The sequence below is a fragment of the Gigantopelta aegis genome, chromosome 8, assembly GCF_016097555.1.
Source record: "Gigantopelta aegis isolate Gae_Host chromosome 8, Gae_host_genome, whole genome shotgun sequence".
NCBI classification, from domain to species: Eukaryota; Metazoa; Mollusca; class Gastropoda; order Neomphalida; family Peltospiridae; genus Gigantopelta; species Gigantopelta aegis.
Window position 1 is genome coordinate 52,012,382 of NC_054706.1, and position 26,133 is coordinate 52,038,514.

Here is a 26,133-nt window from a genome sequence, read left to right on the forward strand (position 1 = left end):
GCCCAAAAAAAATATATCCAAATAATTAATTTTCATTTATTACTATTTATAAATTTATACTGTTGCAAAGTCCAATATGAGTATCATACATGTTAACGAATGACGGCAGTTTGAATTTGAATTGTATCAGCATTTTGACTATTTCAATTCATATGCGAGGTAAACTTGCTTTGTAACTTCATATTTTTCGCCACGCATTCTGGAGAAGACCACTGTTTACGCCGAGTGGCAACACATTACAATTTGGATAATCTTGAGATAATTATGCAAATATTATGTATGGTGTTGCTTAAAGTCGCAGAATCTAGTTTCAACCCGTAAAAATTGCCACTAAGTTTAGTTAATCTACAAACATGTAACACATTTGGATAGAGTTACAACAGAGTGAAATAAGAGTTTGTGACGTTGAAAACGGTTAAAAAAACAATAGACTAAAACTCGACTCCATAATAGTTTCTTCTCAGACGTATATGCGTTTTTAAAAATATGAAAAATGCATTTTGTGATATTGAAAACAGCAAGATGATCGGAACCAATAAAACAATAAAATCTAAGTAAAGATTGATTTCAATTATCAAAAACAGCTCTAATAGTGAAAAATATGCCTTAGTGTTTAAAAACTAGGATATGTCACTTTAATTTGTAGCATGAAAAACTAGCGAAATAGGTCAGGATCTGACTCAGTCGGTGGAGCGCTCGCCTGTGGTGCTTCGAATCCCCTTGGCGGACCGATTTTATATATAAATAAGTAATATGCTGTCCTGTCTATGGGAAAGCACATGTAAAAGATCCATTGACGATAATGGAAAAGGTATAGCGGGCTTCCTCTGAAGACTACGTGTCATAATTACCATATGTTTGACATCCAGTAGCCGAGGATTAATTAATCAATTTGCTCTATAAATAGCGAAGAATGGCGCTTGTAACTTTGAGAATGTACATTTAAGTATGGTGAATCGTTCTATTCCTATTGCTGGTATCGATTAAAGTAATGACTGCATTGCAACCCAAACGAGTGCTCTGCCTCTCTAGGTTGTACTATACCAAAAAATATCCCATAGGCGACCATGTTAACGTTTGTGTTTTAAAACACTATATGCAATATATCAACCAAACTATGACCCATAAATATCAGTACTGCAACCCCTACCTCAAAGTGTTAATTAAAGAAAATGGTACCTTTCATGGCTCATTTTCGCTCGAAACAGATGTTTTAACAACACCCCTAGTTTCGCACAATATTTGTGTACTTTTTTTTTTACATGTTTCAAGCACAAGGTTACTTGACACAGTGGTACTAGATGAAATGAAATTGCATTGAAAAAAGTTTCTCAGATGAAACTTTTTTTTTTCACAACCAACACACTAACATTTATCACCAATCACAGGACTCGTGGTGTTAATTTCTTTACGGTGCACCTCGAACTTTGACCCAGCCGGACGTTATTTGGTTTAGTGCTACCTGTCTTACATACCCGCTCCCACATTCTAGTAGTTCAATATACTTCCGTTTTTGTTGGGGGGGGGGGGGGGTTTTTTTTTTTTTTTTTTTTTAAATATCGGTTGTTAGGTTGGTTGACGTCATAATCCTGGTTATACTGACAACTAGCAGCTGTGTGAACAAATGAGGAATGTCACAATAGATTTTAAATAACAAAAAACAACAACAAACCAAATAAACAAACAAAAAACGTTTGACAAAACATACATCAAACTATATTTTAAGCACTTGAAAGTCACACGTTTGGGAGGTTTGGGTGGGGTGGGGTGTCTGTTTGTTGTTGGTTGGTGGGTTTTTTTTTTGTTGTTGTTGTTTTTTAGGGGGTGGTTGTGGGTTGATATAGGTATTTTGTTGTTGTTATCATTTAGGAAATATTATCCTTATTACTTGTCTTTCCATCGCACGTCATAATTCTTTGATATTCTTTAGCTATAATAGCTAAACTGCGTCACATGTATGATGCATGTGTATTATTATTATTATTATTATTATTATTATTACTTTTACACTCATAGCTGGGGCATTATTTCAGTTTTAAAAAACATGAAAGAAAGCTATTGACGATAATCGTTGGTAGCAAAACCCGGCAGGTTTTCTAACACTATAGTTGTACTTGTATTTTACATTTTAGTAAATGATACTGTAACTGTGTGGCAAGACAGTAGTTGTTTCAATGGTGAGAAAGGCACATATCAAACACACACCAAGCGGTAACGCTAGATACGTTTAGCATTCTCTTCATAAAGCTGGTGATGTACTTAGTATCTGAAGTAAACTAATAACTTTATTGTTTACTTAGTTAAAAAGCCGTCTGTGGTGCTTGTTTGTTGTTGATGTTTTTTGTTGGGTGTTTGGTGGGGTTTTTTCGGGGATTGGGGGGGTTGGGATATTGTTGCTTTGGTTGGTATTTGTTTGTTGCTGTTGGTGAGGGGTTTTTTTTTTGGGGGGGGGGTGTTTTTAGTTTAAACTGATGGGGTTTTTTTTACTCTTGTTTTTTATATGCCTTTTTGCTCTCTCTCTCTCTCTCTCTCTCTCTCTCTCTCTCTCTCTCTCTCTCTCTCTCTCTCTCTCTCTCTCTGTTTTTGTGTGTCTCTGCGTTTGCGCAGTCGGTCAGACGGACGACAGACGGATGAATGAATTAATATTTTATGTGCAGAAAGGACGGACACAATAACGTTATTCTAATCCCTTTATACCATTCGGTGGCGTAGGAAAGAACACGAACCGGCTTTACTTTTCTCTGGTAGAGTTATATGCTTTCAAGAACTCTGCAACTCCAACTTAAATAGCATGCTTGTACTAGAAACGAGGTTAGCGGGCTTGTTTGTCTCTCTACTGAGCTTGCAAGAGAAATTTAAATAAGTCTGGAATGCAACACGTTTTAGGTCTGGTTTGCGTTTTTTGTGACTGCTACTGAATACAAGTGATTGTTTGTTAGTTGTAATAGGGAAGATAAGTTTGGAGTGCTGCACTTCGCCGCCAATTCAGTCTGTGGCAATGGGGACTGAAGTAAACCAATGCATTTACAACTTGAACTTTGAAACATCCCCCCCCCCCCTCCCGCCGGCCCCTTCCTCTGGCAAGGACAGTGGTTTGGCCCAGGGCGGAAGAGGGGTGACTGAAAAGTTCTTGGCCTAAACAAAAAAAAGAGAATGAATTACAATAATAAAATGGAGCCATGCGTACTATATTATATATACGTAGCATCATGTGACACAAATATTAAAGAAACCAACGACTTGCATAATAGCAAGTACTAGTAAGCTACCTTAAACAGTTACCTAAATAAAGAAAGACAACAAAATTTTTTTTGGAAGGAATTGCACTAAAAATACCCGTTTTCGCCTTGAAAAATGTCTCTCCCCCCCCCCCCCCCCCTCAAAATCCTGGCTACGGGCCTGTGAATCCAATTAGTTTTTGTGTCTGGTTATTTCCCGTCCCAGCCAATGATATATCAAAGGACGTCGTGTATGCTATCCTGTTTGTGGGATGTGAGAAGTATGCCATGAATCATTTATAATAAATACATTGGTACGACTGAAAACAAACGGTTTCTTGTCGTGGCTCTGTGACCAGGCCATTTTACATGCATACCACAACTTAATGCAACTTATTAACGTATATTTCGCAACAAAAGTTCGTGTATTATTCTCGAGTGTAACCGGCGTCATCTCATTGTTTGGCAAGGGGTCTATATATATATATATATATATATATATATATATATATATATATATATATATATTTATATATATATATATATATTGTTTGGCAAGGGGTCTATATATATATATATATATATATATATATATATCTGGGGAAACCCCCTTCCCCCCCCCCCTCCCGTCTACGGCTCCGCGCCTTCGACGCTCTCGTTTGATGAGTTCCGTTTACATGAAATTTCGATTCCTCCCCCCCCCCCCCCCCCCCCATCCGCTAATCATGCTGGCTACGGGCCTGAAATTATATACAATATTCATAAGTTAGACCAAACATCAAATTAGGATCGTATCGGGTTGCATGTGTCTACCACTCTGGAAAAGTTGCTGCACTTTATGTTATATATAATCATGTACGTTATAAAAACGTGTGATACTTGCATATCATATGGGTATATAGGACTTCTCCCTGTACTTGTAAATGTGTATCAAAGTGCTGATGGTATCGCTAACGATCTCGACCAATGTTCAAAATACAAAATAGTAACCAAACACTATTGTACATACAGATATATGTTTACTTCAAACTGATCTTCATGTAAAGAAGCATCTGAATTCTTCAAAACAAACAACAAAAACAGTATGTCAACTTTTACTTCCGCGTTCACATGTGATGTCAAACTTTGAGCCGCGTTTACTCGGTTTCCGACGTCTGCTAAGTTGTAGGTTTTGTTGGGAGTTTTAGAGGGAAGGGGAGGCATATTTGATTAAATTTTGACTACTGATACATGTGGAGAATTAAACATCACTGGAAATCCGCGTGAGTATTTAACTATAATTCTAATTGTTAAAAGTAAAAAAACACATTCCACTAAAGTTAATTTTATTGTATGAATCTTTTAATTTTGCGTTGTTAAAATACCCTTGACAGGCAGGCGGCTCCAGAGACTTCGTCTAAGTTACTGTTTCACTGCTTTTGGTCTCAAACCATTCCGATCTAAACTTTAGTAGACCGTTTTTCGCAGGCATTTTAACATCTTATACGAAATGTGTACGTTAGTCGCTAGAGATTCACAGCTCCTACGAAGCTAATCACGACGCTCATGACAACTGTCGAGCATGCCCCCCAATTTGTATATAGCCTCGATACCGTCCAATTCGGCAAGGGACGGTACTCTTCGCGCACATGCGCAATGGGAATGTGAAAGAGGTCTATTATCAGTGTCTTGTTAATACTAAAAGGCTCTTGTTGATAGTCTGTTTGCAGAATTACTCTTATGAAAAAGTATAATTATATATTAAAATATTTGCGTTTTTTTAGTTGTTGAGTATATAAATTATGATGCCACATATTGTTGTACGGTAGTTACTTAGATGTGACTTGCTAGTGTGTGCGTGTGTAATTTAGCAGAGACGTGTTCAAGGGGTGGGTTTCGGGGGTCAAAATTATCCCACCCTCACTTTTCGCTCAAGAACATTTTCTTCTTTTTTTACTTCATTTTATGGGGGAGCATGTCTTGACCCTTCCCCTATAAACGTCGCTCGGCACAGTTCGGGGGGGTGGGGGGTGGGGTGGGGGGGAGCATGTCTTGACCCTTCCCCTATAAACGTCTCTCGGCACAGTTCGGGGGGGGGGGAGCATGTCTTGACCCTTCCCCTATAAACGTCGCTCGCCACACTTCGGAGGATGGGTTAATGTCTTGATCCTTCCCCCATAAACGTCGCTTGCCACAGTTCTGGGGGAGCATGTCTTGACCCTTCCCGCTATAAAGATCGCCCGCCACAGTTCGGGGGATGGGTTAATGTCTTGACCCTTCCCCCTATAAACATCGCTTAACATAGCTCCCTCCCCTTGCTAAAATTCTTGCACACGCGCCTGTTTTGTAGTTTATAAGTACGTACACTGCACGAAGTACGATTTATTGAGGACCAATAAGCCACACACACTCTCTAGTATCAACAGTCGTTTGATGAAGTCAGGTTTTACCAACACCACTCGTCAGTTATTTCAAGATACATCAACAGTGTGTATCCTCTGTGTAGCTATTCTAGTGCACGGCACCGGCACGTGTAGTGTACGACTTGTTGGAATTTCAGCTCGAGAACTTGGCGCCTTGTTCACGTAGGCGTATATCTCCTCCAACAGAAATAGCATTAAGTATGAGTGTACAGTTGTTGTTTTTAAAAACCCGAAGGAATATGCATTTTTGGAATGGTTGGTTGAACGGAATGTAGCTCAGTGGTAGAACGTTTGCTTGGGCTTACTAATGAGCAGGACTTACCACCACCCCTCCCCTTCCATCTCTCTCTCTCTCTCTCTCTCTCTCTCTCTCTCTCTCTCTCTCTCTCTCTCTCTCTCTCTCTCTCTCTCTCTCTCTCTCTCTCTCTCTCTCTCTCTCTCTCTCTCCTCTCTCTCTCTCTCTCTCTCTCTCTCTCTCTCTCTCTCTCTCTCTCTCTCTCTCTCTCTCTCTCTCTCTCTCTCTCTCTCTGTTTTTTAGGAATTGCGTATAAATAAAAGAAAGACCCAGTGGTGCTAATTAGAAGGTTTGTTTCATCCATATTAAATTAAGTGTCATAAATACCGTATGTTTTGACATCAACAAACCGTAGATTTATCAACTGAAAATGTGCTGAGGTGTTAAAATGTAAAGAGTAAATGTAGCTCCCCATCCATGAAAGCTATGTTAATAAAATAGATAAATAAATATATATTGTGTTACAACAGAAAAATTAACAGAAATTGTTGTCGAGAAAGTAATATTATGCAATCTATGACCATGGTACTTTAAGTTCAACACGGTTCGATAAGACTCAAACGAAGTGCATTCCCCTTTACCGCCAGGTGGCCACGTGCAATGTCCGATTAAGATACCGGAAGACTGCACTGTTCCACTGCCGGTTACATAATGGCTTCTGTTATTCATTCAACCGAAAATTCCCACATTGCCCTGCCTGCTTTAACTCTGTCATAGGCATTGGTATATAGCCCGAGTACATCTGGAAATTATGTTGGAACTCTACGTAAAGTGCAGTGTCGCGAAATAAAAGGCAAGACTGAATGAAACAGGCTGTTAACCAATATTGTATATCACATAATCACGGTATCCCACTGTTTGAGAAAGGTCACACGATACCTTTCGGAAATGTGACGTACTCGGAAACATATATATGTCAGATAAGAATATTTAACAGGGTAAGTTCAGCCAGCTTTGTATAACAAAGGCCGTGGTATGTACTATCCTGTCTGTGGGTGGTGTAGTCCGGTTTAGGAAGTAGTTCTTCATTACAAAATGACAAAATATTGAAATGCTCTTTCAAAACTTTCTTTATTGTTCACAAATAGGATGACCTCTGTGGTATTTAAATAATCTTCTTTTTTTAAGGTACTTTTTATGTTTAGTACTAAATGATAACAACCGTGCATGTGGTATGTTACCACTTACATAAAAGGAAAATGAGATGGTGCTCTGGCTTATGGATGGATAACTCAGAATTTTTATTGTCAACTTATATTGATTTTTTGTTTTTGCATGGTATTTACCAAGCGACTGTACTTCTTAAAAATACCAGTCACATAGCTCTCTCAACGTTATCGAATATATTGATTTTTGGTTTTTGCATGGTATTTACCAAGCGACTGTACTTCTTAAAAATACCAGTCACATAGCTTTCTCAACGTTATCGAATATATTGATTTTTTGTTTTTGCATGGTATTTACCAAGCGGCTGTACTTCTTAAAAATACCAGTCACATAGCTCTCTCAACGTTATCGAATATATTGATTTTTTGTTTTTGCATGGTATTTACCAAGCGGCTGTACTTCTTAAAAATACCAGTCACATAGCTCTCTCAGCGTTATCGAATATATTATTAAAAAGTAAATGGTGCTGTGCAACCTTGATAGCGAACATATACACTCTTATTATAAATGTAGCTATGTTTGTGTTTTGCATTAGTAAATAATAGGGGCAGGACGTAAAACGCTCGCCTGAGATGAGGTCGGTCTAGGATCGATCACCGTCTGTGGACCTATTAGGATATTTCTCGTTCCAGCCAGTGCACCACATCTGATATATCAAAGGTCGTGGTATGTGTTATGCTGTCTGTGGGATGGTGTATAAAAACTATTCCTGGAAAAATGTATCGGGTCTTCTATCTAAGACTATATATTCAAATTACCAAATGTCTGACATCCAATAGCCGATGGTTAATAAATAAATGTGCTCTAGTGGTGTCGTTCAACAAAACAACTTTAACTTTTTTTAATAAACAATATGATATGATGGTTAGGTGAGATTGTAGCTTTAAGAACGCACCTTAGGATAGTCGTTAGAATGAACTTGCAATAACCTGAATGGTGATGAGGTGATATTGTAGCTTTAAGAACGCATCTTAGGATAGTCGTTAGAATGAACTTGCAATAACCTGAATGGTGATGAGGTGATATTGTAGCTTTAAGAACGCACCTTAGGATAGTCGTTAGAATGAACTTGCAATAACCTGAATGGTGATGAGGTGATATTGTAGCTTTAAGAACGCACCTTAGGATAGTCGTTAGAATGAACTTGCAATAACCTGAATGGTGATGAGGTGATATTGTAGCTTTAAGAACGCGCCTTAGGATAGTCGTTAGAATGAACTTGCAATAACCTGAATGGTGATGAGGTGATATTGTAGCTTTAAGAACACGCCTTAGGATAGTCGTTAGAATGAACTTGCAATAACCTGAATGGTGATGAGGTGATATTGTAGCTTTAAGAACGCACCTTAGGATAGTCGTTAGAATGAACTTGCAATAACCTGAATGGTGATGAGGTGATATTGTAGCTTTAAGAACGCACCTTAGGATAGTCGTTAGAATGAACTTGCAATAACCTGAATGGTGATGAGGTGATATTGTAGCTTTAAGAACGCACCTTAGGATAGTCGTTAAAATGAACTTGCAATAACCTGAATGGTGATGAGGTGATATTGTAGCTTCAAGAAGACACCTTCGGGTAGTTGTTAGAATGGACTTGCAATAACCTGAATGGTGATGAGGTGATATTGTAGCTTTAATAACACGCCTTAGGATAGTCGTTAGAATGAACTTGCAATAACCTGAATGGTGATGAGGTGATATTGTAGCTTTAAGAACGCACCTTAGGATAGTCGTTAGAATGAACTTGCAATAACCTGAATGGTGATGAGGTGATATTGTAGCTTTAAGAACGCACCTTAGGATAGTCGTTAGAATGAACTTGCAATAACCTGAATGGTGATGAGGTGATATTGTAGCTTTAAGAACGCACCTTAGGATAGTCGTTAGAATGAACTTGCAATAACCTGAATGGTGATGAGGTGATATTGTAGCTTTAAGAAGACACCTTCGGGTAGTCGTTAGAATGGACTTGCAATAACCTGAATGGTGATGAGGTGATATTGTAGCTTTAAGAACACGTCTTAGGATAGTCGTTAGAATGAACTTGCAATAACCTGAATGGTGATGAGGTGATATTGTAGCTTTAAGAACGCACCTTAGGATAGTCGTTAGAATGAACTTGCAATAACCTGAATGGTGATGAGGTGATATTGTAGCTTTAAGAACGCACCTTAGGATAGTCGTTAGAATGAACTTGCAATAACCTGAATGGTGATGAGGTGATATTGTAGCTTTAAGAACGCACCTTAGGATAGTCGTTAAAATGAACTTGCAATAACCTGAATGGTGATGAGGTGATATTGTAGCTTCAAGAAGACACCTTCGGGTAGTTGTTAGAATGGACTTGCAATAACCTGAATGGTGATGAGGTGATATTGTAGCTTTAAGAACACGCCTTAGGATAGTCGTTAGAATGAACTTGCAATAACCTGAATGGTGATGAGGTGATATTGTAGCTTTAAGAACGCACCTTAGGATAGTCGTTAGAATGAACTTGCAATAACCTGAATGGTAATGAGGTGATATTGTAGCTTTAAGAACGCACCTTAGGATAGTCGTTAGAATGAACTTGCAATAACCTGAATGGTGATGAGGTGATATTGTAGTTTTAAGAACGCACCTTAGGATAGTCGTTAGAATGAACTTGCAATAACCTGAATGGTGATGAGGTGATATTGTAGCTTTAAGAACGCACCTTAGGATAGTCGTTAGAATGAACTTGCAATAACCTGAATGGTGATGAGGTGATATTGTAGCTTTAAGAACGCACCTTAGGATAGTCGTTAGAATGAACTTGCAATAACCTGAATGGTGATGAGGTGATATTGTAGCTTTAAGAACACGCCTTCGGGTAGTCGTTAGAATGAACTTGCAATAACCTGAATGGTGATGAGGTGATATTGTAGCTTTAAGAACACGTCTTAGGGTTGTCGTTAGAATGAACTTGCAATAACCTGAATGGTGATGAGGTGATATTGTAGCTTTAAGAACACACCTTAGGGTTAGTCGTTAAAATGAACTTGCAATAACCTGAATGGTGATGAGGTGATATTGTAGCTTTAAGAAGACACCTTCGGGTAGTCGTTAGAATGAACTTGCAATAACCTGAATGGTGATGAGGTGATATTGTAGCTTTAAGAACACACCTTAGGGCTAGTCATTAGAATAAACCTGCAATAACCAAAAAGTCTATATAAAACAGATGTCATCCATACGAGTCTCTGCTTGCCTTAAGTCAGAGGAGAGAGGCCAACTCCTCAATTTGTTTGTTTTTCTTTAATTCCACCAAGGGCCACGTTGGAGTGTTTCTTTGATGGTTGTGCAGGACGCCGCCACTCTCGTTGTGAAGTGTGTATCAAATGACCTGCGTGATTTAATATTAATAAGAACATACACCGCCAAGTGGCACGCGTATAACGGGTTAATGCAATACTGGGAACGTGTCTAATAGAATCAGATGTAGAAGCGAATGTCAAAGTTCGCGGTGTTACTGAAGACAAAAAAGAACAGAAAAGAACCAACATGATATTAGCCAACTCTCTTGTTTTTTACTTGTATCATCAAAGATTCAAACTCAAGACAATTGTAACACAGAAAAGAACCCACGTGATATTAGCCAACTAGTTTATTTATTTTTCTTTTTTTCTTTTTGCTCTTGTATCATCAAGGGTTCAAACTCTCTGTTCTGAGTACGAAATATAATTATTTTAGCTGTCTGAACAAAGATGTGGGGGTTTTTAAATTCAAATTCAAATTCTTGATTGCTTTAAGTTTTCACAACTTTTTGGCATTATTCAAACATAAATATATGAATGAATGAATTCATTCATTCATTCATTAAAGTTAAAGGTTGTTTTGTTTAACGACACCATTAGAGCACATCAGCTATTGGATGTCAAACATTTGGTAATTTCACATACAGTACTAGAGAGGAATGACTGAATGGATAAATGAATGAATGAATGTATATTTTAATGAATGAATGAATCATTCAGAATGAATGTTTAAAGACACCTCAGCATGGAAAATCATCGGCTATTGGATGTTAAACTAAGGTAAATGTGAAAATGAAGTGATGATCAATATTAATGTACAAATTCAAAAGTTAAACTAAAACACAGATTAAAGAACTGTGCACAATTATAAATATCACGGGTCAGAACATAAACATATGAGGAAAATACTGCAACGGAGAATGATGGAGAGTGATCTACCTTATGAGCATAAATCGATGGATTAACTGCAGCATAGACTAACATTCAGTACTGTTATTACCTGTCAGCACTTCCCACAGGCAGAACAGTACATACCACAGTCAGGAATGTGATTTTTATCTGATTTTAGCCTTTTTTTGCATAAAACTATTTCAGCAAAATAAATTAGATTTGATTTGAAATGCTCGAGACTGACTTTAATATATGAATAGTATAGAGATTTCAAGTTTTAAAAGATCATTTGAGCTTTTAATTTGAAATGAGTATCGCATCATTGTACAGTATTTGATATACAAGTCACGGGGGATTGGTTGGCTCGCAAAATAAACCAGTGGGTCCATTGGGGTGGGGATTAAATTCTACAGCCAACCACACCCCAAGTGGAAGATGTATCCATGATCTGCTCAATCTTTAATATTATGTTAAATATGTTGGCACCAACAGGAAGTGGCTTATAGTTCAATATTAAAGTTTGTGTTTCATTTCAATTACATCGTTTACATCTCCAACCAACTTGAATGTTTTTAAAGTGCAGTTAATACTGGAAATAAAACTTGAAAAATCTTCTACTCTGTATCACGAAAGCCAGATTCCAGGGTTGAATGAAAAAATAACATGAAGATAAATGAATGCTATTTTAGATATGGATACACACAGTTTCCAGATTTAGCAACTGGAAATCGTTTTTAACTCCTGGCAAAAGAAGAGTTCCCGCAGTTTATCAACATATTCTTAATCTGGCTTCATGCTTTAAAAATAAATAACATAAAAAATAAAGTAAAAACATTTAAGAGTCAGATTAAAGGCTTTAATATTTATAGTGGCATTAGTACAAGCAGCATGTAAAATTTGGAAACTCTTCTGAAGTCTAGAGTCGCTTCATAAACGTTTCTAAGCTAGACTTTCTATGAAGTGGTAATATTGCCATTTTATAATTTAATAAGTTTACCAGTTACTTATTTTCTCTTCTTATAATTATCAAATCCCTGATATGGGTACTATGACTTATGACTTAGCCTGGTTTTCATAAAACCAGTCGCAGGTTGCTCTATCGACGAAGACTAGTGCAGGTCAGGTCATAGGGTTGAACGTGCACATTCAGAGCAAGCTGTTGTAGCGCACGCCTGTCATGGGCGCATGATTAGATCCAAAGTATAAAAAAATAGCGTAGTTTTCATGAGGTAACTTGGCGTATAATTTGGAACGTTTCATCAAAACGAAATGGAGCTATTTGAGTAATGTTGACTTTGTTTGCCGAATTGTAGCTCTTAACCGATGTAGATGAAAGACATCTTTATGGGGACCGGCCTCGGTGGCGTAGTGGTTAGGCCATCGGTCTACAGGCTGGTAGGTACTGGGTTCGGATCCCAGTCGAGGCATGGGATTTTTAATCCAGATACCGACTCCAAACCCTGAGTGAGTGCGCCGCAAGGCTCATTGGGTAGGTGTAAACCACTTGCACCGACCAGTGATCCATAACTGGTTCAACAAAGGCCATGGCTTGTGCTATCCTGCCTGTGGGAAGCGCAAATAAAAGATCCTTTGCTGCTAATCGGAAAGAGTAGCCCATGTAGTGGCGACAGCGGGTTTTCTCTCAAAATATGTGTGGTCCTTAACCATATGTCTGACGCCATATAACCGTAAATAAACTGTGTTGAGTGCGTCGTTAAATAAAACATTTCTTTCTTTCTTTTTATATCTTTATGGGAATACAGTCGCAGATGGTCTGAGTCGGTGTGTATCGATCTGCGTCCGTTGCAGATTTTATGGAACCCAGCTGAGTGTTCAGCGACAACGACCGACGCCAACGTTCGCGAACAAATTAACTGGTCTCCGATTATGTCATTTGGTTTAACGTGGAGCGCATAAACCAGCCTAGAGACCGTTTTCCTGCTTGGTCTGGCCTCAGATTACAGTTATCTTCCCATTTGGTTGTCCAAAATCCGGAAATTTGACCGCGCAAGTAGTCTGCTGTTTGACTGTGATTATTTCATGGCAGACAGCTATGAAGTGGCAACTGTTTGACTGAACTGACAGGGGATAGCATGTAGTTTGTAAACATGTGTAACTTGCTGACATTGAAGACTTGTTTGTGGTAATTCCGGCCCATGCAAAAGTAGTGCTTTTTGTGTAAAATGGGTGTACTCCGGCCTGGTTTAGAGGGTGGGTCTGTTTAAACCAATATGCTGGGAGAAAGAGCTGGACAACAGGGGTTGTCCTTTTCAGGATATGTGTCCCCCATGCAAGCAAAGGTACATACAAAACTTCACGGGCCTGCTGATATTAATAAAAATGTTATAGCCACTAAGGCTATATAGAAACATATAGCGAAATTAATTGTGGTCTGAGGCCGTCTGCCTGCACTCGGCTCAGGCTTTTAGAAAATATATTTTCGTATCACAATTCGGTCACGAGGATTTAGCGATTAGTTTTGTTAACGCACGTTTGAGGATGCGGTATTGACTTGGCTGGCATTGCTCTGTAACTATTCAGGTCATCCTGCTGGAGTTATTTTTAATGTCCTTTCAGTAATTCTACCAACACTGGTGGTATCTTTTCAGTGGAAAGACATCCCTGGGTAGTATTTGGCCAGGTCCTTTTAACGTGTATGGATGAAGGTCAATTCGTGTTGATTGCCTGAAACAAAAAGCGTCAGAAGTGGGGAGGCAGGAGGCACTGACATTCTACTGAGAAGTTTACCCACCCTTCCCATTTGAAAGGCGAATTAATATATAATCGGCCCAGCAGTCTTATGACGGCTAGGGGCGGGACGTAGCCTAGTGGTAAAGCGCTCGCTTGATGCGTGGTCGATCTAGGATCGATGCCCGTCGGTGGGCCCATTGGGCTATTTCTCGTTCCAGCCAGTGCACCATGACTGGTATATCATATGGCCGTAGCATGTGCGATCCTGTCTGTGGGGTGGTGCATATAAAAGATCCCTTGCTACTAATGTAGCGGGTTTTCTTCTCTAAGAATATATGTCAAAATTACCAAATGTCTGACATCCAATAGCCGATGGTTAATATATCAATTTGCTCTAGTGGTGTCGTTAAACAAAACAAACTTTTCTTATGACGCCTATGTAAAGAGCACCCTTCCCCGTCACCTACCCTTCCCTCAAATGTGGACAGGTTGCAGGTCAAGAATCTTCTCTATGAATAGCTCGATTTAATGTCAGACCCCTTCCACCCATTGGTGACATCATGTTGATTTTGGTTTCACCGTATCTACATTTGTGTGTACGTGTTATATCTTAAATTTAATACAGAAAATGTCCGCAAAAATAAATTTGCGCCGCAGAAAGTATGATTTGTCCTAGTCGACATTTGTTCGAGTAGGATGGTGGAATTGTGTTGTTCGGTTACACCTTTACAGCTCTCGTCTCGTTTTTATGTTTTGATGCAAAGCAGCAATACTCTGTTGGAGTGGTTGTTGTAAACACGTCTTGTAGTGAATTATTTCAGTGGTAAACAATTCCAGATCGATTCCAGAAGTATTTCCTGTGTTACATGCAGCAGGTATCTGTATATGGGTCACGAAACGGGCGTTTAGCCTGTACTTACAGATTAGTGGTTCTTGAAATAGTCCCCATACGAGCCGATTTCTGATCCAAAGATCCTACACCTCCACCCTTTTAATGCAAAAGTATCCGTTTTTACCATTATTTTTCATTAACATGGCACCTCTACCCACTCTGTATACGCCTGTATATAATGGGTCGTATTATGGTATGGCGTTGTCCGTCCGACCGTCCGTCCGTCCGTCTGTTAACCTTTTCTTGTCCGTACCATATCTTGCACAGAGATGCATACAGGACCATAAAACCTCACATGTAGGAACAACTTGGGATGGCGGGGTGTCGCATATTATTACTAAGTCACTGTGACCTATTTTCACGGTCTACTGCACATAACAGTAAATCCGTGTCCAGACCATATCTTGCATACAGATCCATACAGGGCCATCAAACCTCACATGTAGGAACAACTTGGGATGGCGGTGTGTTGCGTACTATTACTAGGTCACTGTGACCTACCTTTCACGGTCTACTGCACATTACAGTAAATTCTTGTCCGGACCATATTTTGCATACATATGCATACAGGACCATCAAACCTCACATGTAGAAACAACTTGTGATGACGGCGTGTCGCGTACTGTTACTTGGTCACTGTGACCTATTTTTCACGGTCTACTGTACATAACAGTAAATCCTTGTCCGGACAATATGTTGCATATAGATCCATATAGGGTCATCAAACCTCACATGTAGGAACAACTTGGGATGGTGGTGTGTCACCTACAATTACTAGGTCACTGTGTTACAAATAAATCAAATAATTTGTCTATATTCTGAACATCATAGGAAAATCTTGTTCGGCCTTTGAAGAAAATGCTAAACAAAATTTCCCTTTCTAATAAAGAACAATAACTTCATTAATCAGACAGCACCTTCTCCAATGGATACAGTATCATCAGTAGTTGGTCCAAAACAAACCGTTCATCCATCCCGTTGCAAACATTTCACATAATTAGAATTGAATCATACCCGTAACATATTCATTAATATCTATGGTTTTCAGTCAAACTCATGACGGGTGTATCGTGTAACTCACCGGTACTCTTGTTTCATAGTAAGATCTGCATGCCAGCGTTGTTTGCTGCATCCCGTGAATCATCACCAGCTATGTATTTAATTGTGAACATACAGTAAAATATCGCTTTACACACATATTTCCTTTGTTTTTTAGAACAGCCCTGATATCTATCAGCATATGTTATTGGCAGATGTAGAACCGACGGGAGCCTGTGGAAAAACCATATTTTTCTCTCTTCCACACCCACTATGACTACAGAATGTTTCTTGTAAAGATTGTATCAAGTTTCTGACTAACAGATCGTTTTCAACGACTAAAATAGTAGTTTTTACATTAATATATAATATTATATTGTTCTTGTTCAGCATACATGTATCTGTGTGCGTCCAATGTGTTTTTGGTCGACTCGTCCTAATGTTGGTGATGTCTTGAACTTCATTTTACTTCGTAATATATCAATGTTTATACAACAGGAGGTAAAATTCATTTAGACTTGCTACGAATTTTAAGACGACCAGAAACACTTAGTGTGTACAGACACTGATTTTCTAAGCAAGAAAATATATTTATCCTGCAACCACTGTTTCTATTGACAGATTATAATGAACGATTAATGCAAAGTTATTATGCGTGTGACATCACATGAATATCTACACTACAAAATCGCTAATTTGACCTCTAGGTTGTCGTACAATGTAGGTGAAATAACAGGAATAACAACTTTCCCCCTTAATTTGTATGGACTGCATTCTTACCTTTACAGGATGAAGCCCATATCCTACGTCGTTAACTAGTTATTATCTATCTAATATGTACTCTAAGTCTTTCAAAAGGCTCTATTAGTTTTAAAAAACATCTTATAATAGCAAACTCAGGTCATATTTCTGTTTAGAATATTGGTTATTTCACAGTGTGATTTATCTCTGTCGGTGAAGCGCTCGCCTGAGGTGCCTGTGTCTTAGGATCAAATCTCCTCGGTGGTCCCATTCTCTGATTTGTGTTTTCTTATCCCCGTCTCTGCTTCACGACTGGTCTGTGGGAAACTGAATATACAAGATCCCTTACTGTTAATGGAAAAAAATAGACAGAGGGTTTCCTTTAAGAAGATATAAATTAACAGAATTAACAAAGGTCTGACATTCAATAGCCGATATTAATAATGATATCCTCAAGTTATGTTAAACAAAGCAAACTTTATTTGCGACAGCATAATATGCCCTATCCCAGAGTAATAGTCATTTTAGATCCGCCCCTGTTTTCACAAATCAACTTAAGAAGATTAATATCAGGTAGCATATTTCTGTGTATACACTATTTATGAACCCAGTCAAGGCACTTTAAAACAACCACCACATTACAACGCGGCAGTGTTTTCGCTTCTTTCTTTTTTTTTCCCTTTTCTTTCTTATCGTTTTGTTATGACCTGATTGGAATCGCAGCTCGGCGGCTTGGAAACCTTCTGTTTGGCACCACGCCACGTTCGTGCAGTTTGTGTAACAGGGAAATTTGTATCTCATGTACACACTAACTGAAATGGTTAACTTATTATACAGCATTAAATAAGACTAACACAACCTGATAATAGTTATGTTAAAGTGAACAGTTGGGTAATGGGGCGTATATCGAGGGCCCAGATAATCAGGGCGCAAGCATCAATGTCATCTTCAGTATTCTGAAATATCCAGTATTCAGAATCTCTTGTTTACGGGTTTTTGTTAGTCACAGATATTAGATATGACTGTTTTTAAGCTTCAACTAGGACAAATTCTTGGCACATTGCTTATCTATTAAAATGTAAGGCACGCCTAACCCGGGGACATCCTCCGAACTCCACACAAAATCTGATTATGGGATATGGATATAGATCGAGATCGAGAGTACTAGTATTATGTTTTATATGCTGAATCAGTATATATAATAATAGATGTTTGGAAAATACTTTCCATCCTCTGCAGCTATACATTTTAGACGGGTTTTTTTTCTTTCTAATACGCATTTAGTCTAGTCAATATACAGATGTCAGTATTTTATCTTTTGAAATTCTTAAAGGGACAGACCCTAGTTTTAACCCGTCAAAATTAACATTAAGTTTATTTCATCTACAAACCTGTAACACATTTGGATAAAGTTACAACTGAGTGAAACACGAGTCTGTGACTTTGAAATGGTGAAATAACCTCTAAAAATAGACTAAAATTCCAACTCCATAACTGTTACTTCTCAGACGCACGCGCGTTTTTTAAAATATGAGAAATGCATTTTGTGATATTAAAATATACCAGGATGACCAAAAACACTTCGAAAGTACGGAAATGGATAAACTAAACAATAAAATTTAAGTAAAGTATGATTTCGGTTATCAAAAAATGGCTGTAATAGTAAAACATATACCTTAGTGTTTAAAAACTAGGGTATGTCCCTTTAAATATGTTTGGGTTTTTTTAAGAATGACATATACGTTTGTTTTTCCAATGATTCTTATTTTGTCCTTGATGTGTAACATGCATGCATTTAATGTGAACAGTGCGTGTGTCTGGAATATTTGTAGTACAGGAAAATTATTATTCATTACTTTCGACTAGTTAGTAAACTAATGCGTTGTTTTAGGGGTGGCTTTTATATTTGTGGGTGAGGTGGGGGTATATTTTGAGGTTTGATGTTGTTTGTTTGTTGTTCTTTTTTCTTTCTTTTTTTCTTTTTTGGGTGGTGGGGGTGGGGTTTTTGTTTTGTTATTGATATTGTTTGTGTTTGTGTTTTTGGTTGTTAACTATGACGTAGTCGGTGTTTTTTGTTAGGATCTCTCTCTCTCTCTCTCTCTCTCTCTCTCTCTCTCTCTCTCTCTCTCTCTCTCTCTCTCTCTCTCTCTGAACAAAGTGGCTGTGAGCAATTTGAAAGATTTATTAAAATAATAGTACAAAAAAAAAAAAACTATCCGAATACAACCCCCGCAATAAATATATTAGAAAACGTTTGTGATTAAATGGTAATTCCAACTATTTATAACTCCATAAAGAATTTATCTTATATAATATTGTTTGTATGCTATATTTGGTATCTTATAGTGGGGAAAAGCTGAAGTAAAATGTCTGCCTGCAATAAGACATATTTAGTCAGCTGTCGTATTATTGCATGATAAATTATCCTTATTAAATCACGAATAGAAGGGGTTAGGGAGAAACTATAGTTACGAAACCGGACAGACGAATTGTTATTATTATAGTGTTTGTAATGCAAGACTCAGACTACCAACTGTCACGACGGAGTTGGCCAACTCGCCGATCTCTTTGATTCCTACGACTGTCCAGTCAAGAGAGAGAGAGAGAGAGAGAGAGAGAGAGAGAGAGAGAGAGAGAGAGAGAGAGAGAGAGAGAGAGAGAGAGAGAGAGAGAGAGAGAGGTGGTGGCGGCGACACAGAGAGGAGACTACAGAGAGAGGGGGAGTGGCGAAAGAGAGAGGGGCCGACACAGAGAGACAGGCAGGCAGGCAGGCAGGCAGGCAGGCAGGCAGACAGACAGACAGACAGACAGACAAAGAGGGACAGACAGAACAATGAAACTTCCCAAAGTCAGGATAGAACCTGTAGATCGGCATTTGATGTATTGGGTGTTACGGGGGAAAAAATCCAAGTTTATATAGACCAATTAATTCTACAACCAGGTTGAGTGAGAGAGAGAGAGAGAGAGAGAGAGAGAGAGAGAGAGAGAGAGAGAGAGAGAGAGAGAGAGAGAGAGAGAGAGAGAGAGAGAGCGCCATAACCATATACCACGAAGGTTTCGAACACGCCTGTCTCGGGCTTAACCTCTGACTTCGCCAGTGACTAAGAAGTCCGGGTCAGGAGGGGGGACGGCTAGTCTGAACACTTTTTTAAAAACTCGATTCAACACCTACGACCGATTAGTTGTTAAACATAGCGTACCCGTCGGGAGTTGGGGAATTACATCGCAACTGTCTAGTTGGCCAATTCCGTCGTGACATTTGATAGTCTGAGAAGAGCACCAGGCGGCGTTTTCGACAGTCGTCTGCTTATCAAGTCGTTAATGCTAGTCTCATAACAGACGATTACAGTCGTCCAATCTCATGGCGACATCTTTGGACTTCTGAAATGCCGGATCATGGCATATCTATCTCGACTGCAAGTGTAGGGAACCTACATCTGCAGTAATGAATATTGAGCAAATCTAAACACTGAACAGCTCCGCAACAAAGCAGTCCTTTCAGCAAAGACTTTGTTGAAAGTAATATGTATTTCACAAATGGTATTAGAAGTAAAACTCGCTGCAATTTTCTCATTAAAAAAACCTCCAGCAGTGCACACAGACCGCCATATCTAGTTGTCTGAGTAATAGCAACATTCCGATGCATTTGTAAACATTCACATAGATGTTCTTGAATACACACTAAGATAAAAAGGTTTAGCAATTTGGTAAGTGTGCTTAAATAAAAGAAACCTCGGTACTTTTAATGTCAAATCAAACACTGGATTGAACTGATGAATCATCATATTTTGTCAGGAGATTTTCAATACAAAATAAAATGCGTAATTGTCATGTTAATGAATGTTGCTTGGGGTTCAAGTATAATGCAATAGTACCAAATTGTTAAACTTTTTTTTTGGCCTTAGTATAGTAAACCAGCTTCCTATACTACGAATGTCATTTAAATTTACAGACCCATTTTTGGTACGGATGAGCGCAAAACACAGAACTGTCTCTTTTTGTTATTTTTAACAACACGAGCGTTTGGAATACTTTTAGTACAGGAAAACATAATTATGACTCATTACATTCGATTAGTAAAATACTGCGGGTTTTTAGTGGTGTGTGTGTGTGTGTGTGTGTGTGTGTGTGTCTGTGTGTGTCTGTGTGTCTGTATGTGTGTGTGTGTGTGTGTGCTGTGTGTGTGTGTGTCTGTCTGTGTGTGTGTGTGTGTGTATATATATGTGTGTGTGTCTGTGTGTGTGTGTCTGTGTCTGTGTCTGTGTGTCTATGTCTGTGTGTGTGACTGTGTGTGTGTGTGTCTGTGTGTGTGTGTATGTGTGCATGTCTGTGTCTGTGTGTGTGTATGTGTTTGTGTGTGTGTCTGTGTGTCTGTGTGTGTGTGTCTGTGTGTGTGTTTGTGTCTGTGTGTGTGGTGTGTGTGTGTGGTGTGTGTGTGTGTGTGTGTGTCTGTGTGTGTGGTGTATGTGTAGGTGTGGTGTGTGTGTGTGTCTGTGTGTATGTGTGTGTGGGTGTGGTATGTGTGTGTGGTGTGTGTGTGTGTGTGTGGTGTGTGTGTGTGTGGTATATGTGTGTGTGTGGTGTGTGTGTGTGTGTGTGTGTGTGTGGTGTGTGTGGGTGTATTTGGAGTTAAAGTCCCAGTCCCAGTTTAGACTTACATCTACGGAACAAAAAGTATTCCTAGCTCATAACCGGAGTGCGTGTGTGAGGGGGGGGGGGGGGGGGGGGGGGGGTGCGGTTAAAATCAAGGTAAAGTATTATAACATGTAAGATCACTTTTTATTTTCTGTGCCCCCGCACACTGGCTAGGTATGGCTAAACTTTAGTTTCATGACACACTGTTTAATCAACGGTTGTAGAAAGTGTCTACATAGATGAAAATTAATACTTCCTAAGATTAAATCTTCCGGAAAGAAAAAACATAGAGGGTTGGGGGTGCGGGTTTACAGGGTTTTAGAATACCTTTATGGCTATTTTAGATTCCTCTGTATCCGCCGCAAGAGCACGCACTTTAACCAGATTGTTTTATTTATAAATAAAGACTTGGTATGTTGAAATTTCTTTGCAGACAACGTATGATAAGTTCTGCGTGCGTCACGCCACGATTGTTTACCGTGTGTTTCTGAGTTTATGTAATACAGACACGCAATACACCAACATGTGCAACTCGCCCCAGAACGAGAAGCAAATGAGGCAAACGTGTACACTACAGAACAGATTTCTACTGCTTCTTCTTCTTACAAAGTTGGCCAAGCGTTATTCAATATTGGACGCGTCTGGAAAAGCCAGGCAGGAGTTGTTTGGATCCGTTTCGCTTGTTTTGCTAACATTTTCTCTACCTCCTAACTGATTGATAGAGAGAGTGGCCAGTGTCACTCACTAATAACATGTTGAATGCTACACTGTTTGACATTTATCCGATGTCTTTAGATAATAGGTTTTAAAAAAAGAAAGACCTTGAGCGTTGTTATTGTTGTTGATTTTGTTATTGTTGTTGTTGTTGTTGTTGGTCAACTTCTTCTTCTTTTTCTTTTCTTCGTCTTCTTTTTTCTCTTCTTCTTTCATATGCATACGTTTTTTGACACACAATGGCCAATACATTTTTCATGTTCGAGTCTCATTATATATTAATTAATTCTTCATGGTGTTCTTCTGTTCATCCTTTATCTTCATATATTTCCCTTACTTCTTCTTTTCGCTTCACTATTTGCTCTCCGTTCTCTTCTTCCGCCTCCGTCTACTTATTTTTCTTATTTTCTCCTAGTCTTCCATTTTCCTTCTCTCCATTGTCGCATCACCTGCTCCTCGTTCTTTTCTTTTTTTTCTTGTTAGAAAGTATTTTTGTTAAGAACTAGTTCGAAATAACTAATATACCAAGGCCGATAATACATTAGTTAGATATTAGACTTACCATTATAACAAGGTTATTCAAAGTTCACACTATTCGGAATTGTCATAGGTTTAGTGCCAATATCCAAATGGAAATACTGCAAAAGACATGATTTGAACTTGCTTCATGGTCACACTGTAGATCGCTGCTACAGATACTTCTAACCAAAGACAATGAATAAATCGTGTTGTACAGTAGAGTGAATTCCAAGAGCTAGTCAACAGAACAAGCAGGATTATTTATTGCATACCATCCAATTGTCGCGTGCCAAGAAATGCAAAATTAGGTAGACAAGTAAAAGAAGGAAACAAAAGTCAGCAATATGCCGGGAAGTCAAACCCATTAAAAGGAATCACTTCAACACCAGCTGGAATACCCATACGAGGTTGCAAAATGTAATCAGGATGACTTAGGAACCCTGGACAGAGCACAAGTAATCATCGGCAATGCTGTCTCCTCTGTCCTCTCTAGACTCAAGATTTCCCAATACCGATGAATGTCCCTGTGGTACAGACTCACAGACAGCAGAACACATAGGTTAGTGTTGCCAGATCCATCTTAGAGCGCCTTGAGATTGAACAAACTTTACCAATTGTAGAAAATCCAAATGAAAAAACGTTGGTGACCGACGGCGTCCCATCGGCAAACACATGAAAACCATAATAAACGTGAAATCTGAAATATGGCCTTGAGAACTCTAGAGTCTAGAACTATTTTATTTGTACTTTAAATAAATGGATTATGGTACCAAAAACGCATCTTTAATGGACGTCATTTAACAACTTAAGCTCTCTAAATTTTTAAGACAAAAAACAATTAAACATGAATTAATTTATTATTTTTCCACTGACAATAATATTTTGCGCGTGTCAAACATTAATTCATTCATTAAACCATGTATGTATTTATTCATTCGTTCATTCATTTATCCATGCCTGCATGCATTCATCCATAGAACTAAAGGTGATTTCGCATTCTACAAACTATATTTTGAGAATAGGAACCAAAAGTATGCTTGATTTTTATAAAATGTTTTAAGGCTTATGAGAATTTAGGACATTGGTTGATTTACACTGATTTTAACCACGAGTGAATAAAACCCATGTTCACTGGACAGGTGGTAAACGCTAGTTGTGGTTTATGGTCGAGGTACGTTGATTAGCTAAGTACAACAGACAGCCAGTTTCCTTCTGGATTCGTCGTACTCACCTGTCGTGCTTTAAACAGACAAAAACGCTGCTTCTTATTCAGAGCTACAGATAACCCAGACGCGTTCATCAATCAGAATCAGAAACTAAATAACTTGCTGAGATTTGAGATTTTGGCCACGGAAAATCTAAGGTTCCAAAAAACAAAGATGGACGGACGGATTATGTGGCTGGCCGGTTGGTTAGATAGATGGATGGATGGATGGATGGATAGATGGATTGATGGATGGATGATTGGATGGATGGGAGATGATTGGATGTATGGATGGATGGATGGATGGATGGATTGAAGGATGGATGGATGGATGCACGAATGATGGGTGGATGGATTGATGGATGGATGATTGAATGATGGATGAATGGATGGAAAAATAATTTGATGAATGGATGGATGGTGTATGAATCTATGGATGGATAGATGGATATATGGATGAATGGATTGGTGGATTCACAGGACGGATGAATAGATGATTTGATGGATAGATGGATGAATGATTTGAAGAATGGATGGATGTGTGGATCTATTGCTCGATGTGTGTATGAATGGATGGATGGATGATGTGATGGATGGTGGGTGGTCATGTAGACGGATGGATGTTAATGTAGACGATGGATGATCTGGTAGAGGGTGGATTAACGGATGTGTGAATGGATGGGAGTTTAACTATAGGTAGATTTTGGCTGCCAAACCAACAACAAAATGAATTAACAAGTTTAATATATATAAGTAAAATCAGCTGAAGAGAATTCCCCTTCTCACACAAAATTTCATTTAGAAAGATTATGTTTCAGCATTTCAACACCGATATATACAGGCAATGAATTTGTTTCAGCTAGAACTCACCATTTTAATTATTAAGACATTAATAAATAAGAAAATCAATAATAAGAAGGGAAGGTTGAAATATTAATTGCAAATTACATATCTATGTTTTCTTGTTCTCTCATAGACATTTTGTATGCACGTAGCTTGTCTTATCAAATTTATTAAATGATAACGACCCCAAAAATAAAGTCAATCCATATCTATTTTTAAAAAATAATCAATTAAATTGTAATAAAACACTGACAGGTCTTTAAAAAATCTAACATAATTTATGTGTTACTGTGCTTGTTACTGGTTCTATTGCTGTTATTCAATCAATCAATTTATTTATTATGCCTAATCTGTAATCAGCCGTAGGCTAAAATGTACTAAATGCATTCCATGGTTATCAAAGTTTGTTTTCTTTAACGACACCACTAGAGCACATTGATGTATTAATCATCGGCTATTGGATGTCAAACATATGGTCATTTTGACACAGTCATAGAGAGGAAACCCGCTACATTTTTCCATTAGTAGCGAGGGATCCTTTATTTGCAGCATCCCACAGACAGGATAACACATACCACAGCCTTTGATATACTCGTCATGGAACGAGAAATAACCCAATGGGCCACTAACGGGGATCGATCCAAAACCGACCGCGCACCAAGCGAACGCTTACCACTGCGCTATATCCACCCCCTGCATGGTTATCAATGCAATACGATGTTACAAATATAATCTAAACAGAATATATATGGTACGAACTACATAAGAAAGGTGAACATACCAAACAAATGATTATACTTAATAAATAATAAAATATAACAATTGTAGTTGTTGTTGCTGCTGCTGTTGTTGCTGCTGCTGTTTTCTTTGTTTTGTTTTCTTCATATTATTGTTGTTGGTGTTCTGGTAGTTTTGTTCGTTTTATTATTGTTGTTTTGTTTATTTTGTCGTTGTTGCTGCTGCTGCCGGCCTCGGTGGCGCAGTGGTTAAGCCATCGTACTACAGGCTGGTAGGTACAGGGTTCGCAGCCCGGTACCGGCTCCAACCCAGAGCGAGTTCTTAAAGGCTCAGTGGGTAGGTGTAATGCCACTACACCCTCTTCTCTCTCACTAACCACTAACAATTAACAACTAACCCACTGTCCTGGACAGACAGCCCAGATAGCTGAGATGTGTACCCAGGACAGCGTGCTTGAACCTTAATTGGATATAAGCACGAAATGAATTAATTTTGCTGCTGCTGCTGTTGTTTTGATTCCAGTGTGAAAACTGGGAATAGCTGACTAATGATGAATTTCCACAGCCAGATATACACATTGTAGCTGAGCCTAGCTCGTACAGAAGATGACTAAAGGCGAAATGGATACTGTGTAAATATATTATATCCATCCTCGTTGTCGAAGGTGGAAACAAAATACTCGAAAACCGTAGCAGGAATCAGAAGGATTTGTAATGAAGGGACGTGTCTTGTGAACAATATACGTTGGTTTTGCTGTAGTTTTTGTGCAGATTTACATGTGATAGAATATAGGTAACGTTTGTCTTGTATTCAGAGACAGCGAGTGACACTTTATGTTCGCGAACTATTTGACTGGTTACTGGTGTGGTT

At 38.6% G+C, this 26,133-nt stretch overlaps 1 protein-coding gene across 1 annotated transcript in view; it reads left to right on the forward strand.

The window, feature by feature from the left end:
* Window positions 1-26,133, forward strand: part of LOC121378442 (extensin-like) — a 65,269-nt gene that overhangs the window by 3,270 nt on the left and 35,866 nt on the right. The window lies entirely within an intron of this gene.